Source organism: Sinocyclocheilus grahami, unplaced genomic scaffold (assembly GCF_001515645.1).
Source record: "Sinocyclocheilus grahami isolate Dianchi unplaced genomic scaffold, SAMN03320097.WGS_v1.1 scaffold1854.1, whole genome shotgun sequence".
NCBI lineage: Eukaryota > Metazoa > Chordata > Actinopteri > Cypriniformes > Cyprinidae > Sinocyclocheilus > Sinocyclocheilus grahami.
In genome coordinates, this window is record NW_015507033.1 from 11,196 (window position 1) to 16,195 (window position 5,000).

The 5,000-nt window shown below is 40.4% G+C and overlaps 1 protein-coding gene across 2 annotated transcripts in view; it reads left to right on the plus strand.

The window, feature by feature from the left end:
• Nucleotides 1–4,929: 4,929 nt before the first annotated feature.
• LOC107573034 (epithelial membrane protein 1-like) overlaps nt 4,930–5,000 on the plus strand; it is a 31,199-nt gene continuing 31,128 nt past the window's right edge. For both annotated transcript variants that reach the window (XM_016259477.1, XM_016259476.1), the window contains exon 1: nt 4,930–5,000. This exon is cut by the window's right edge and continues 29 nt beyond it. The gene's annotated coding sequence lies outside the window, so the exon portion shown is untranslated.

Below are 5,000 nucleotides of genomic sequence, written 5' to 3' on the forward strand. Positions count from 1 at the left end.
ATTAAGTTAACTATATTAAACTATATAAATATAAAAAGCATACAGAAACATTTTTGCCGTCTATAATTGAGAATGCCTGGATCTTTGAGTTTTAATAGACTAATAAATCACGTGCGTGCACTCTGTGTGTGATCTGGTGATATAGCCTACTTGATAATGTCAGATCGCACATCATTACAACAACACTTGCCATATTATCACAGAAGATATACTGTATATCGCACACCCCAGACTTGACTTGAGAGGAAAACGAATCATCCGCGGTTGTGTGCGCACTTGTTTGCAGATGAGCAAAGGTGTTTTAGGAGTCTAACTTGCAGACGGCAGACCACAGATTCGTCAAACCTGCTTTCCTGCAGTCTGTGTGCTTCTGACTTCTGACTATTTTGTAGTAAGTAACGAATATGCTTCGGGGAAATGTATCGGAGTAAAAGTATACATTTTAATTAGGAAATGTAGTGGAGTAAAAGTAAAAGTTGGCTGAAATATAAAAACTCAAGTAAAGTACAGATACTCCCAAAAATACTTAAGTACTGTAACGAAGTAGTATTACTTTGTTACATTACACCACTGAAATACACTCATGCTTCAACTAATGAAGGAAACTCAAGATAAGTCTGACTCCAACCACAACCCCAACATTCATAAACACATTGGCAAAAATCTAAAGTATAATTATGATGAAAAATTAAAAAATAAATTTGACCTCCAAACCAAACTCCAGTGTTATTCGGCCCTAAATAGAACCACCAAATTGGCAAATTACATATCAAACAATTAAAAGAAAGACAAATCCTTTCAAAATATCGACTCCACAACCACAACATAGAAATAGAGAAAGGAAGATATAAAAATCCTGGATACCTAGAGAACAGCGACTATGCAAGCACTGTGACTTAAATCAAATAGAGGATGAGAAACACTTTCTTCTTGTCTGCCCCAAATACACCACTACAAGACAAATATTCTTCCACAATTTGAAGCACTGAATGACTCTGAGAAACTCTACTATATACTTGGAGAGGACGACATGGCAGTCAAAATATGTATACATCTCCCTTCAGTTTGTGATTGTAGCTCCATGTAGCTTTGCTTTTCTGTTGATCTAACTATCACTCTCTATTGTTTAAAGTGACAACATTCATAAACACATTGGCAAAAATCTAAAGTATAATTATGATGAAAAATTAAAAAATTAATTTGACCTCCAAACCAAACTCCAGTGTTATTCGGCCCTAAATAGAACCACCAAATTGGCAAATTACATATCAAACAATTAAAAGAAAGACAAATCCTTTCAAAATATCGACTCCACGACCACAACATAGAAATAGAGAAAGGAAGATATAAAAATCCTGGATACCTAGAGAACAGCGACTATGCAAGCACTGTGACTTAAATAAAATAGAGGATGAGAAACACTTTCTTCTTGTCTGCCCCAAATACACCACTACAAGACAAATATTCTTCCACAATTTGAAGCACTGAATGACTCTGAGAAACTCTACTATATACTTGGAGAGGACGACATGGCAGTCAAAATATGTATACATCTCCCTTCAGTTTGTGATTGTAGCTCCATGTAGCTTTGCTTTTCTGTTGATCTAACTATCACTCTCTATTGTTTAAAGTGATAAAATATCAACTTAATTCCCACTATTTATCCGATATTATCTATCAAACTAATCTGACTAATTTGTTTGTTCGTTTTAAATGTTAAATCGTGAGTGCAGCGCATTAGCATTCATTAGCCGGTTAGCTTGTCATTCACATTTCCATTCACATTTCTATTTGCGTCTGTTACCGTTTTCTGTTTTTCTCTCGCATCCGTTTCTTTTCTCTCTCGGTCCGTTTTTGCACGAGTTCATCAAACAACTGTGGTAAGTCAGAATCATTCAGCAATCACGGTGAGTAATGGCTTCTTCTCCTGCTATTGTTGTTTGCACCGCTTGCCACATGTATAGTTTATCTCTCTCTGTCAGCAGCGAGGGATTCACATGTGATAAATGCAGGGAAATAGTTAGGCTGACAGAGAAGATTTCAGAATTAGAGACACGCATCCAAACTTTAATTGAGGACAGTAAGAATGTGAGGGCTGTAGATACGGCTTTGGATGTGACTAGATCAGGGAGTCCTGTACATTGTTCGGTTCCGGTGTAATAATTTACTTAGTTGTAAGGGAATTAATCATTATTAATTCATTCAGGTTTATTTCTAGCTCAGGTTTTAAAAGAACTCGATCTGAGAATTTGAGGTCCACCTGATCAACGATGTAGCAAGTACATCGGGTGTTATGAGAAGTGTTCCCGGTTCCGGTTGTCCTAGTTAATGCAGCCTAACAATCCTTAGTGAAGCTGTGGAATTTAGTTATTAAGAAATACATGCTTGAACTTTTCAGTTTCTAAGCTATTTTATTGAGAAATCACAGAACAGTGTTGACAATACATTTCCGCGCTGAATGATTCTGTGCGCGTGATGTACGAGCTACTGTCTGTAGCCTATGTGTGTGCGTTACAGTGCAGCAGCGCATTAGATCAGAACGGCAATTAACTTACCTGTACAATAAGCTGTTTAAAACATGCATTCTCCCGTTCAATTTCGAGCATCCAGTAATATAATCACACATGTCTTGTGGAGCGCTTTCAGAGTATGCATTTATTTGTCATTTGAACTGTTTGGAAACAGAGAGTAAATGTGGAAGTCCTTCAAAGATTTCTTATCCTGTTGCGTCCTCTATAGGACCAGCGACTAGTCGACGTCAAGCTCAAAGCGTCATGGCAGAGCATTGAAGTCGACCAGTCGGTGCAACCCCTAGTGTGTTCATTTGCTTTATTTTACATATAGGCTTACATTCCTTTACAGACACGTCAAAGGAAAATAGTAAGTAAAGCAAATATAAATAAATGAAAAGTTAAACATAAACCGAAGATATTTGGAGAAATGTCTGTGTCAATGGGGTTCAATGATGTTTGGATCTCAATTGTTCAAAACATCAACTTTCATGTTCCACAGAAGAAAGAAAGTCATAGAGGATTGTAATGACATGATGGAGACTAAATGATGACAGAACTGTGATTTCTGGCTGAACCATTGACTCACAGCAAAAGAAGAAGACTGTAAAAACTGTTCCAGAGACAGAGACGATAAAGTTATAAGGCTTTAAACGTTTTTCCTCTTGAACGGTAGAATGAGGAACAACAAGTCATAGTTTGGCCAACAACGTGTGTGAGAGACAGACCGATTTGAACCATCACCGTGTGTGTTTAAGTGTGTGTGCATGTGTGAACATGTGAGCTTAAATATGGGAGTGTCCAAAACATTCCCATCCGGATTTCAACACAAACGCTCAATAAGCAAGATGCATATCAAAACACACACTCTCTCTCTCTCTCACACACACACACACACATACACACACACATCCACCTTCTGTGTGTGTGTGTGTGTAACACTGGAATAAAGATCATGATGGATTAAACACACAGTTGTTGTAAGACTGTTGTTCTTGCACAAAGACGTTAGTGTGTGTGTGTGTTCAGGTGAGGCTGTAACTGTCCTGCAGGTGAATTCTGGTTGAACAACATTTCTAGCTTCTCTCTTCTTCTTCTCATTAGGGTGTGTGTGTGTGTCACACAGGGTGTGTTTGTGTTTGTTTCCTCACTGAGAGTCCAACACTAAACTCACAGCAACACATTTCACAAAAACCCACAGCAAAGACTGAACACAGCAGGAATAAACCAAGCACGTATTCGTCATTATGTGATGCGTTCGCTGAAGTGTTTGCTGCTAAAAAACCCAAACGTATCCAGCAGCTTTAACTTTCAGACAAATCTGAAGCACTTTTACAGCTGTTTATCTGAACCAAACTGAACTTCGGCATTGAGAGACTCTCGTCAGAATAATGTCCACCAATGAAGGATCTAGACGTAATGCAGGACAGTCTGAGGACAATTCAGTCCTCGTGGGAGAATAAAAGAGAAGTGAGGAGCAAATATCTGCCAGTGGGGTCAGAAATATCATCGTGCTTTCCCTTCGAAGTAAGCTTATGTTTTGGGCCCCAGTGGTGAGCGCACTCGGTCTCGATCATTTTCTCAGAAAAGCAGCTAAACAGTTGCATGTGCCATTCCAGTGACGTCATGAATCATGGCGGCCTTTCGCTGGTCTCACCTTCTTCAGCTGGAACTGATTGAGATCCAGCCAATGAGGATCCAACTCTCTGGGAGTCTGCGAGTGTGTGTACTTGCTTTGGACCAAATGTCCTCACTTCTATTGTGAAACACCTTCTCATCTGACTGCTCCTCACTGGTTAAAGAGGATAAGAAATCAGCCTGCAGATGTGTTTGATGTAATTCTACAGTTAAATATCATTAACCTGATAGAAAGTGTGTTTGTGTGTGTGTGTGATTTGAGCGATGGTCTGTCAGAGGGTGTGGAGCGTCTGTATTCACAGAGTGTTTACCCATGAATCACATTGTTTGGAGGGAAGAGAGTGTGTGTGTGTGTGTGTGTGTGTGTGTGTGTGTGTGTGGTAAAGCTATCTTTCACAGAGCCGGAGGGAAAAGGGCTTGTCAGGACCTTCCCAAACGCCACACCCTTTTACAGACAAGAGCGAGACACTGCAGGAATGAGAGTGAGGGGCGGGGCTAGGGATTTGAGCGATGGTCTGTCAGAGGGTGTGGAGCGTCTGTATTCACAGAGTGTTTACCCATGAATCACATTGTTTGGAGGGAAGAGAGTGTGTGTGTGTGTGTGTGTGTGTGTGAGCCAACAAACGGTAAAGCTATCTTTCACAGAGCCGGAGGGAAAAGGGCTTGTCAGGACCTTCCCAAACGCCACACCCTTTTACAGACAAGAGCGAGACACTGCAGGAATGAGAGTGAGGGGCGGGGCTAGGGGCGGGTCTGGGGGCGGAGCCATTGGAGAGCAGCTGCACTGATAGCTCAGTGTAAAGATCTTCAGTCACACACACATCACATCTGGAAGTGTGAAGCTGCTCTCAT